Source organism: Callorhinus ursinus, unplaced genomic scaffold, assembly GCF_003265705.2.
Source record: "Callorhinus ursinus isolate GAN/ISIS: 27379988/994484 unplaced genomic scaffold, GSC_fseal_2.0 scaffold27, whole genome shotgun sequence".
NCBI lineage: Eukaryota > Metazoa > Chordata > Mammalia > Carnivora > Otariidae > Callorhinus > Callorhinus ursinus.
In genome coordinates, this window is record NW_027397089.1 from 9979601 (window position 1) to 9992629 (window position 13029).

A 13029-nucleotide genomic window follows, 5' to 3' on the forward strand; every position below is an offset into this window, starting at 1 on the left:
CAAGAGTGTCCTGGGCTTTAGCCACCACTCATATTTTTTGAGATGCATGCCTGGAATGTTGTCTGCTCTTCTCTCCAACTTCCCAGGTCTTTCCTGTTCCTCAAAACCCAGCTGAAATGTCTATGAAGCCTTTTGGTAACCAGCCTAGCACAATGGTCTTTTCTCTCTCTTCCCTCTGAAGACTTAAGTAATGTCTTTAATTCATTTGTTGGCCAAATTATCTGCTGCCTTTCGAGACTTGTCTTCTATGTCTTTGAGCTATTAATAACATCTTCTATTATTGATTATGACTTTCTTGAAAATAGAAACCCTTGGTATCTTAATGAGTCCCACGAAAATTGTTTTTCATGTAGTCATCTTGGAAAGGGAAGTTTAAATAATCTCAAATTCTGGGCGCCTGGGTGGCTCAGATGGTTAAGCGTCTGCCTTCTGCTCAGGTCATGATCCCAGTGTCCTGGGATCGAGTCCCACATCGGGCTTCCGGCTCCTTGGGAGCCTGCTTTTCCCTCTGCTTCTCTCTCTCTCTCTCTCCCCCTCTGTCTCTCATGAATAAATAAATAAAATATAAAAAAAAGAATTAAAAAATAATAATCTCAAATTCTGTACATAAAAATAATTCTCATTTACTGTTTGCTATATGCCCAAGAGTAACAAATACTCTATGGGTGTTATCTCAGCTTTTCCTCACATACAGATACAAAAACTCCTTGTAGTAGATTGGACAAAAATTATCTCAAAAGAGTTGAAATAAGAAAGGGAATATAGTGGTTCCCTGATAGAAAATAACCTTTAAGCTCGTGGTATATGTCCACGCATCCATCTCTCACTCTGTTTTCCCAATCTCTTACCTTTACTTTTCTCTTAGTTGACTCTTTTAGGTTTGAAAGATCCAGTAACCTCAATCATGGTTGTGGGGGTAGTTCTAGCAATTGTTGTGGTGATGGGGATCCCCACATGGCTTCCCAGAACTGGTCAGTAATTACTCAGGCCTGAACAGTCATCCCTAAAGTGCAGCTAGAGGAGGTGTGGGTCAAACTCACTTGAACCATGAAGTCTGAGATTAGGAACAGCATGGTTTTTCAGTGAGATGCTGAGTAGACGATTTTTCTTGTAAGTATTATTTCTAATTTACAGATAAAACCTGGATTTAGAGATTAAGTAACTTGCCTAAGATCACCCAGATAGGAAGACTCTATCCAGCATAAACTCCAGAGTTTATGATGAACACTTTGCTATATTATAGTATTTTTATTAAACTGTGTTTGAGTATCAGTGCTCAAAATAAAAATAGCATCTATTGTACAGACCTTACTTTATGTATCTTCAGCAGCCATCCTCTTTAGGTACTCAGTGCCCTTACTTCCTTGTATAAATCTCATCTTTTTTTTTTTTTTTTAACCAAATCAGGAACTGAACCATTATCTGAAATTATTGCATACTGGTTGAGTGACTGGATTTGCTTTCCTAAGGCTGTGTTTCAGTTACCATGTTTCCTTATTCAGATCGTACTCAAATACTTTCATGACTCTTTGTGGGCTCCAAAGATAGTACACATGACAAAGAAATTTCAGATACTGTCCAAGTGGGTTGGCCACTGAAATCTCCCTCCATTGCCCATGGAGGTGACTGGATATAAGGTGGAGATTCATGAGTATGTTACAAGGGCTAGTCCAAGCTCTGTCAGTGGAAAGACCCTTGGGGAGAATAAACCAGGATTGACTGAGTTGTGGATGTGGAAGCCCTGATTCTTAGCGCTCCTTAGATGAAAGTGTATGGGTCCTGTTATCTTTGGCTCCTTCCAAAATCTAGGGCGGCCCTGCTCTTGCTTGGGCCTGCCAGCAGGCCTTGTTCTTCAGGTTCTTCCTGCCCTTTCAGTACTTAGGAGAGACCACCTACTGATTCAGTGCAACTCCAGGTCTTCCTGTTCTTCTTCTGACCCAAGAATTTTGGATGTCTAAAATGAGTTTTCTAAAATTTTTGACATTATTATACTTCAGGTGCTATTTAATTTTTTATATATTAACACACAAATGTATGTTTTGCTGTAACAACCCCTTTCCTGACATTCTGGAATGTATTCCTTGTTTTACTTCTTTCTCTGCTAATGACTTTTCCAACTTTGAAGTAGTTAGATCACAGCTTTTTTATTAATAAGTTTTAATGACTTTGTTTTCTCCACATCATCTAACAAAGTACGTTACAGGTATTGCTCAACAATATATTTATTTAATTTGACTTAGTGCTCAGAGATGGAGTGAACTGTCTGTGACATTAATATGAGGACCAGGAATTTCATCTTATTCATAGAGGTGGCCTGAAGACTGTTTTACTCTGCACTTTCAGCTTGGGCTAAGATCTGTAGGATGAACAGAGTGTACCAGCCTAATCCACAGATTGGTATGTAGTTCTTACCATCTTTATCCATTCAGTCTTTACTATATCAGCTGAGGGGTTAATTTAGGATTGCTTTTTGTTCATTGAATATAGAACTTGATGTATTATGAAGATTTTTGCTTCTAGTCAGGAATAATGGCTTTGTGTTGTAAAAAGCATTAAAATAGTATGTGCTGTCTTATCCAAACTAGGTCAGTTATTTGATCGTTACATTTGATCCATGATGGTACTATGGCTGGAGAGGGAAACAAGTCTTCTTATGTAGAAATGTTGTTTATTAACAATGAAAAATGCCTTTATAGATTGTCCTCCTATTAACAGTTCTCTATATTGAGGTATTTGATCTGTTCAATTACTGATTTTTCACTGGTAAAGTATAACTTCATCTTCAGTCCATGCACATCAGCATAGGAGTACATCTATTTTACTTTTTAATGTTAAAAACCACAAAGGCTTTTCTAAATTAGCAGGGGCATTTACACAGTAAACTAGTGAAAAATGTTATGAGCTTTCATCAGCTGTTTTAGTTTTCGCTGCCACTTTGGGGCTTTTACACTACTTTCTCTTTCCCACCCCATCTCCAGGAGGCAAACAAAGAAATATAATTTGCATCAGCTATAGAAATGCCTTTGAGATCACTGCTCTAAGTGTGCTGGGGATTTGGAGTAGAAATCCTGAAAAAGAGAGAAAGGCAAGGGTAAAAGCTCTGTTGACAAGGGAGTTTCATAGGCATGCGGTGAGAGCACAACATTGGACGTGTGAATACAAATTTTGCAAGCTTCCTCTTCTCTTGTGAAAAAAGTCTAGGAGTGTGGTAGTTCTGTCTGGTTAAAGAGTTGGATACAGTGACAGCTGGATAGCTTAGTTTTTCTTTCCGATGTAGATACTTCCCTGTTGGAGTGTTTAGCACCTTTACTCCTTCGTGTCCTGCTTCTCATCATATGTGGCACCACTGGTTGAGAGGAAGGTAGGTGGCTGTCTCTGCACATGATGCTGAACAGTTCTCCATCATTTGGCCAATCCACTGGGCTGGAATGGAAGGGCATTTGAATTTTCACTTTGATGTGGAGCATTAGCACATTCACTCTCTGCTGGCATCAGGTCAAGGAAACCAAGTAAGCTTGTGCACCAGTTTTTCCCTGGAGCAAATATAATACACGTATTTGGCTAGGAGGTCATCTGTTAAAGGTTGACTTTATTTTTTCAGTATGATCAGGTATTTGTTCAAATTTAGAAAGCATCTATGTAGAGGCAATGTAGACATTTAACCAAAGCAAAATCTATTCTAAAAAAAATAGGAAGATCTCATTATACATTCACAGTCTGTGTATTTGTGTGCTCAAGGATAATAATAATACTGGGATACATTTCAGAGAAAAGAGATGAGTAAAAATAAGAAAAAAAATTAATGGATTTGAGCCCAAGTAAATGAAACTCTATTATTTAATTATAGTATCTGACTGTGAATATAAATGGGAGATGTAGAGTGAGAATTTTTTCTACAGTTTGGATCATAGAAGATTTCATGACTAAAAGGGGAAGTCTGAAAATCAGAGCTACAAGCTAGAGGTTTGATCCTTCATAAAATGAATCAGGGAGTATAAAAAAATATTTTGGGATTGAGGCAGTCCCTTTTGCAAGCACTCAAGTGTTTTTACATCTAAAGTGAGTATAAAAACTGCATAATGTGGAAACTACACCAGTGTCCTTCAAATTTGCCACTTTGGCGGAGCCTGAATAGATAGGATAAAACTTACTGATACACAAAAAGACATGCTAACTCTTACAATTTCATGTTTGGAACCTCTTGTGGGCCAGTGTCTGCAATAATATCAATTGTTGGTCCATTATTTGTTACCAATTGCTATTTTTGGCATGTGGGTAAGTTTAAACTCCTGTGTCCTGGTTAAATTCCAATGTAGATGAATGATAATATTCTACCTGCCATGTTCTTATTTTGCCTTTCTTAAGGAAATGAAGCACAACTGCATTCCCAAGCAGACTTTTGATATACTTTAGATATATATATATTTATCTAGTATCTTCATTTTGTAGTTCCATATCATTAAACCTCAGTTCTAGCTTCAGCTCTATCACTGACTCACTTGTAACCTTGTGCAAGTTATCTTCATCTCTTTGAAATCTATTTTCTATCAAATAGAACAGCAGTCTAGGTCGTTGTTAAGCCTACCTACAATTTTAACAGACTATGAATTGTTGATGGCCCACATCCTTAATAATACAATGAGGGGAAAATTTTATCCAGACTTCAAAAATTTTTCAGAAATTTTCAGAAATTACCTTTAAAGTTGTCTATCCAAGAGTATATATCAAATGCCTGAAATCTTAGTGTTTCAAATTAAAGTAGTTTCTCCCCCACCCCCCCAACTAATCCCAATCCATTTCTCAGTTATCTTTTTAGTGGAGATATGAATGCATGTATAGTTTTAGGTGGAGGAAAACAAGAGAGCTTGGGGAGAAAACAAAACACTATCTCATATAACTATGTGTATTTTGATGTTCAGATTTTTGATTTATCAGTCTCACATTTTTGCAGAAATATTCAGGAGGGCACAATTTATGACATACTTAAGTCAAAGTGGTAAAACGATGACACCATCAGACTATGATGAGTTATGTATATATAATGTCACACCTAAGGCAACCACTAAAAAGCCACACAAAGAGACACTAAAAAATACTGCATATAAATCAAAAGTGAATTATAAAAATTGTTTAAGGCAGAAAAAAGGAACGAGAAATGAAAAATAGAGGAAAGTAGAAAACAAAAAAATGAAATTGCAGACTTCAGTCCTAACATATCAATAATTACATTAAATATAAATGGACTAAATACAACAATTAAAAGATTGTCAGAGTATATTAAAAATAGGACCTAACAATATGCTGTTTATAAGAAATTCTCTTCAAAAATAATATAGGCAGGTTGAAAGTAAAAGGATAGATAAAGATGTATAATGAAAACATAAATTAAAAAGGCAGGAGTTGCTATATTAATATCAGATACAGTAGACTTGAGAGCAAAAGAAAAAAAATTAGTGATAGAGGGGGCTATTATATAATGATTAAAGAGTTGTTCCATCAAAAAGACATGGCAATCCTAAATGTGTATGCACTAAATTACTGAATTGCAAAATACATGAAGCAAAAATTGACAGGTTTGAAAAGAGAAATAGACAAATTCACAAATATAGTTGAAGATTTCAACACCCCTGCATTATCCGTTGATAGAAAACTAGACAGAAAATCAACAAGGATATAGAAAACTCAACATCAGTAACCAATAGACTCTAATTGATATTGACAGAATTCCACCCATCAGCAGCAAAACACATATTCTTGTCATGCGACTATGGAACATATACCAAGAGAGACTATATCCTGGATCAGAAAACAAATCTCAACACATTTAAAAAGAATTAAAGTCTTATGGAATGTATTATTTGACCACCATGGAATCAAATTAGATGTGAATAATAGAAAGATAACATGAAAATCTGAGCACTTAGAAATTCAGCAACATACTGAATTATAAATAATAATCAATGGGTCACAAAGGCAGTCTCACAAGACATAAAAAATACATTGAACTGAATGAAAATAAAAATACAACATCAAAATTTGTGGGTCACAGATAAGGAAGTGCTAAGAGGACTCATTATAGTACTAAGTATATACATTAGAAAAAAGGAAAAATCAGTAACCTAACTGCCCTATTCAAGAACCATGAGAGACAAAGGACTCTGAAAAACAAACTGAGGGTTCTAGAGGGGAGGGAGGTGGGAGGATGGGTTAGCCTGGTGATGGGTATTAGAGGGCATGTTCTGCATGGAGCACTGGGTGTTATGCACAAACAGTGAATCATGGAACACTACATCAAAAACTAATGATGTAATGTATGGTAATTAACATAACAATAAAAAATTTTAAAAAAAGAACCTATAAAAAGGAGAGCTGAATATACCCAAAGAAAGCAGAAGAAAGGAAATAATAATGTTAAGAACAAATGCCAATAAAATTGAAAGCAGAAAAACAATCAATGAAAAAAATATGGCCATTTGAAAATTGATGAAATTGACAAATCTCTGCAAGACTAACATAGAATAAAGAGAAAAGACACAAATTACCAATATCAGGAATGAAAAAGAGTGATGACTGCAGACCCTGCAGACATGGAAAGGATAATATGAGGATATAACAAACAGCTCTATACACATACATTTGCCAACTTAGATGAAATGAACCAATTCCTTAGAAAGCACAAACTACCACAACTTACCTAATATTAAATAGATAATTTGAATATCCCTATAATTAATAAGGACATTGAACATAAAATTTTTAAGCTTTCAAAGAGGAAAATCTGGTCCCAGATGGGTTCACTAGCAAGTTCCAAGAGACACCTAGAGAAGTAACACCAATTCTACACAATCTCTTCCAGAAAACCATTTATTTTATGGTAGTGTTATCCAGATACCAAAACCCAAAAGACAGTACACACATAAAAAAAAAAGAAAGAAAGAAAGAAAAGAAAACCAGACACAAATATCCCTCATGAACAGAGACACAAAAATCCTTAACAAAACATTAGCAAATAGAATTCATATAAAATGACATATATCCCATGATCAATGGGATTTATTCTAGGGATGCAAGGCTGGTTCGGTACTTGAAAAACTATTAGTGTGATTCACCATGTAACAGGCTAAAGAAGAAATGTCACATGATTCTATCAATTCATATAGAAAAAGCTTTTGACAAAATTTAACACCCATTCATGATAAAAACTCTCAGATAAATAGGAAACATGAACTTCCTCAAATTGATATAGAACATATATTAAAAAATGCATAACAACTTACAACTAACATTACCTTTAATGATGAAAGACTGAATTTTTTCCCCTTAAATCAAGAAGTAGGTCAAGAATGTGTGTACTCACCACTCTTATTTAATATAGTGCTAGAATTTCTAGCCAGTGCGAAAGGAAAAAAAAAAAAAAAGGAAATTAAAAGCATAGAGATCAGAAAGAAAGAAATAAAACTGTCCCTACTTTCAGGTGACATTTTTGTTTATATAGAAAATCCCAAGGAACTTAAAAAACACACTTGTCAATCTAATAAGTGAGTTCATCAAAGTAGTGGGATAGAAGATAAACATACAGAAATCAATTATATTCTTTTATAATAGCAATGAACACCTGGACACCAAAATTAAAAATACAATGCCATTTACAGTCACTAAAGAAATTAAATACTTAGGTATAAATCTAACAAAACATGTACAAGGAAATCCAGGAATATCTGAAAGTAGATACCATGTTCACGGACTGGAAGACTCACCAGTACAAAGATGTCAATTCCCCCAAACTGAAATACAGATTTAACATAATTCCTATCAAATTTTCAGCAAGATTTTTTTTGGTACACGTAAACAAAATTATCCTAAAATTTATATGAAAAGGCAAAGGAATCAGAATAGTATAATGAATTTGAATTAGAAAAATAAAGTGACAGGGATTAATGCACCCAATTTCTAGATTTATTATATAGCCATAGTAATCAAGATTCTATGATCTTGGTAGAGAGATAGGCACATATATTAATGGAACAGAATGGAGAATCCAGAAATTGACTAACACAAACATATTTAATGGGTTTTTGACAAAGGTGCAAAATCAATTCAATGGAAATACAGCCTTTTCAACAAATGGTGTTAGGCCAATTGGACATTCATAGGCAAAAAACCCAAAACAAACAAACAAACAAACAAAAAACCTTGGCCTAAGTCTGACAGCTTATATAAAAAGTAACTCAGTATATATCATGAACTTAAATGTAAAATCTGAAATTATGAAATTTTTAGGAAAAAAATGGAAGTCTTTAGGATCGAGGGTTAGGCAATGCATTTTTGGACTTTCTACCACAAGCATAATCCATAAAAGGAAAGATTAGTAAGTTGGATCTTATCAAACTTAAGAACTTTTGCTCTGTGTAAGACCCATTAATGAGGATGAAAAGACAAGCTACACACTGGGAGAAAATATTTGCAAACCATGTATCTCACAAACAACTAGTACTAGGAATATAATCTTTCAATCTCCAGGTAAAAAAATCAATTAGAAAATGTCCAAAGATATGAAGAAACATTTTATGGGAGAAGATATATACAGATAGCAAATAAGTACATGAGAGATGTTCAGCATCACTAATCATCACTAATCATTAGAGAAAAGCAGAATGGCTAAAATAAAAACTAATGACAACACCAAATGCTGGCAAGGATGCAAAGAAACTGGCTCACTCATGTATTGCTGATGGGGATATAAAATGGCACAACCATTCTGCAAAATAGTTTGGCAGGTTTTTAAAGAAAATTTAACATACATACTCCAGTACAAACCAGCAATTGCTCTCCTGGGCATTTATCCCAGAGAAAGGAAAACTTTTGTTCATATAAAAACCTGTATGCATATGCTTCCAATAGCTTTGTTCATAATTACTTCAAACTGGAAGCAGCACAGTGTCCTTCAATGAGTGAATGGTTAAATGATCTGTACCATAGAACACACTACTCAGCACTAAAAATTAGAGAACTATTGATACTCCAACCTGGATGAATCTCCAGAGAATTATGTTGACTGTATGATTTCATTTATGTAATATTTTTGAAATGACAAAATTATACTAATTATAAGTCAATTAGTGATTTCCACTGTGTACGGAGGAGGTGGGATGGGAGGGAAATGTTTATTGCTATAAAAAGACAATCTGAGGGAATCTTACGGTAATGGAAATGTCTGTCTTGACTCTATCAATGTCAATATTTTGATTTTGGTGTTGTACTATAGTTTTGCAAGATGTTACCACTGGGGGGAAATGAAGCAAAGGGTGCAGGAATCTGTTTCTTACAACTGCCTGTGAGTCTACAATTATCTCAAACTAAATTGTTTAATTAAAGAAAAAGGCAGTCCTCTACCGGCTCCTAGATTAAAATCCAAAGCCTTTGCCTGGCCCTTTCCAACCTTACTCATGTCCTACTTCTCTCTCCCTTGCATATCATGCTGCAGCCATAGTGGCCTTTTTGCTGTCCCTGGACCTGCTTAGCAAGCTCTCACCACAGGGCCTTTGTACTTGCTATTCCCTCTGCTGGGAAAGCTCCTCCCTCTGGTTTACTTACTTCATCCTGTTCTCTGCCTCAATGTCACCTTATTAGAGGTTTTCCTTGAATACTTTCTCTAAGGAGCATGCCTGTCACAATCTAATGCCTTATTTGGATTTATTTTTCTCCTTTCAGTAAAAACATATTTGATACTTCAAAAAATTCCACATTCCTGGGATGGGAACATTAAATTCCCTGTTATGCCTTCACTTTTCTATGTGTTCTTCTGGAATTTGGAGCATTTGATTAAAAAAACAAACCAAAGAACCTGATCTCTATTATCTTTCTTTTGTATTTTCTTTCTTTCTGCTGATGTCTAGGTGCAATTCATGGGTTCTATAGTAGTAAATGCTCAGTTTATCACAATCCACTGGTATTTCCCCAACAGCTAAAATTTGAGAGTTGACCTCTTTACAAAGTGAATCTGCCTCTAAATGACTTAGCTCTAATTCTCTTCTAGGCTTTTTAATCAGTCTGCAGTGTAAAGACATACTTCAAGAGGATCCTTAGAAGTCTTGGACAAACTTACCCTTATGTGGCAGGTATGTCTCTGTCTACACACTAAGTATGCAAGACATGTAACTTTCTTTATTCTTCTATAGCTAAATCTAAATTACGTTTTGATCTTCCATTTAACCATGTGGAAGCAATCTGACGTTGCATCTAAGTTCTAGGTAAGGTTGTGAGATACCAAGCTTTTGAGGATGACATACCTGTTCTTTGGCTGCCATTTCTTCATTAGCCACAGATTTCCTCCTATCCCTTGTCAGTACTTGTGGGCAACTGCTGAGGCATACCTTGATCTTCCTTTGAGGATTTTCTGCTCTCCTTCTTCAAGCTTTTCCAGGTACCTCATGGGCATATCAGGGCATGCTGTCACTCCTCCTGAACCACAAGAAACTCTCTGTGGTGGGATGAAATTCTTCGCTCCTCTCATGCCACTCTGAAGCACATGATTCCTGTGTTGCTATTGTATCATGCTACTGTATGGGATCCTTTGCAGACCTTGTCAGGTCCATCTGCCTGGACATATTGCTTGGCCATCTCTAAGGTCCAGGCTATATCCAAGAAAGAAGATCCTTTCCCTCCTACCACTATCTCTCACCCACATATTTGGGGTTTCTCTCTGTGACAGTTACTTTGAGCAAGCACAACTTAGGAAATCAATCAAAACATAATTTATTTTTTTTACTTGTTGTTTCTTTAAAATGAATTGGGAAAGGGTGGTGGGAGTTCCCTTGCCTTTGGAAAAAAAAAAAATAGGTCTCAGGCAGGCTCCATCCCTAATAGGACTACTCTTAGATTTAAAAAAAAAGAATTCTTTTTGGCACTTTAGATTCCAAATATAGTCTTCATTCAGAAATTAGAATGTCTAATCTCAGACCATAATCATAGCTTGAAAGTTAATTTAATATCCATCATCCCTTCTCCCCCATCTGGGGCCCGTTTTTGGGTTGGGCCAAAAATTGTACTGGGAGAGGGTGTGGGTTTTTTTTTTTTTCTCTTTTTCTCTGTCACTTCCTCTCCCACTTGCTATCTATTGCTAAACCTTAAGTGGTTGGAGCATGGGAAAGAAGAGGAAATAAATGGCTTAGGAATGTTTCTTACTTGAAATGGTCCTGTGTTAAGCTGGCTCCATGCATTCTGGGCCTGGCAATGGTTAAAACTGATGCTCAATAAAATAAAATTAAATTAAAATAAAACAAAATAAAAAATAAAACTGACACTCATTTGGCTCCTTTCGGGGTCCTTGATGGTTCCCTGCTGGACCCATCTGGCTCAACTCCCCTGAGTTGGGTAGGGCTTCTTCTGTAGCTGTTCACTCTCCAATGGAGCTTCTGGTTTTCAGATAGTCCATTCTATATGCACTCTCATCTGGGGTATCAGTGATACTTCCAGATGGTCATCTTGGGCTTCAGCATGGCTCTCTCATACGTGGCCCACACCGACTTCATGAAAACATGAATCTTATGAACCTCTATGGGCAGGAAGGCTGCAGGTACTTCTCAGATTCCAGAGCTGCTCCTAGCCTGACCCTCTTGTCCTCCAGATTTCCAAGGTGAGAATCAGTCTGCAGTCCATTGGGTTTCCCAGACTCCAGGGGACACATTCAGGCTGTCTAACTTGTTCCTTTGAAGTCCCTGTAAATACTTGAGAGAGAAAAAGTGTACCTTCCAGCTCTCTTGCTTGGGGGGAGGTGGGGTTTACCATAGAGTAGCAGCTCAATCCAAGAATCTCTTCATAAAGCTTCTCCTAATTTCTATTGTTTTGATCCTTTACATCATCTTGTTGGTTTTAGGGCCATCTGACCAGTCTCGTGATTTTCTTTTAAAATCTGGATTTTGATCTGGCAAAAAAGCCCTTTACTTTGGAATTTCATACCTGTTCAATGGAGGTAACTCAGCTGAATCTTCCAATCTAATGTCTGGTCATTCCAACCCTACTAGGATGATTTGAGGTGGTGGGGGGAGAGGTAAAGATGCAGTCACTCCACCCCAAATTGCACCTGGATCCACTAATGTCTGTATATGTCTTGACCACCTTATTTTTCACCCAGAGGGATCTAAATCTACTCTAAGGTTAGTTAATACATAGGAGAGTCTCTTCTAAGTCTCTTTTGTATGCATGGGAGTCATTACAATTTCCCACAGGGTCTTAGGCTTTTGAAACTCAAAAACCAGTAATTTAATTGACACTTCCCCTGCTCTGCCAATGATTTTCTAATGCTGTGAGTTCAGAATATAGCAATTTGGCTGCCTGAATGGAGAGAGAAGCAAGATTCAAGGATATGAAATAAAATACTTCAAATACTATATCCTAAATGATAAAAAAATATTGCCTACCCTCTTTTGAGTACCTCTAATGTGGTTTTTAATCTTTATAATGGCACTACATCCTTTACATTAAATATTTGATATTTGAGGAAACCAGGTGTATTAGTCTGCTAGGGCTGCCATAACAAAGTACCACAGAAGGGGTGGCTTAAACAACAGAAATTTATTGTGTTGTGCTTCTGGAGGATCAAAGTCTGAAGTCAAGGTGTTGGCAGGGTTAGTTCTTTCTGAGGTATGTGAGGGAAGACTCTATTCCCTCTCCTTGGCTTGTAGATGGTATCTTCTCCCTGTCTTTTCACGTCATCTTTCCTCTATGAATGTCTATCTCTATGTCCAAATTTGCTTTTTTTCTTTTTATAAGGACACCCGTCATATTGGATTAGGGCCCATACTAATGACCTTATCTTAACCAATTATAGAAATGACTTTATTTTCAAATGTCACCTTCTGACATACTGGGAGTTAGGACTTCAACATATGAATTTGGGAGGGGGCGTTTGCACAATTCAACCCATAACACCAGGGTTCGAAGAAGCTCAATGATCTCAATTTCACACAGACCTTGAAATGCTAGTGCAGGGACTCCATAACTGTGTGACTCTAAAGCTTGTGTTCTTCC

At 36.4% G+C, this 13029-nt stretch overlaps 1 protein-coding gene across 4 annotated transcripts in view; it reads left to right on the forward strand.

Annotated features, from left to right (window-relative positions):
• SOX5 (SRY-box transcription factor 5) overlaps positions 1–13029 on the forward strand; it is a 1011837-nt gene that overhangs the window by 136872 nt on the left and 861936 nt on the right. For 3 of the 4 annotated variants that reach the window (XM_073877852.1, XM_073877854.1, XM_073877853.1), the window contains exon 2: positions 10037–10118. The exons of the other annotated variant lie outside the window; for it this stretch is intronic. The gene's annotated coding sequence lies outside the window, so the exon portion shown is untranslated. The remainder of the gene's footprint in view (positions 1–10036; positions 10119–13029) is intronic. 4 annotated transcript variants of the gene reach the window in all.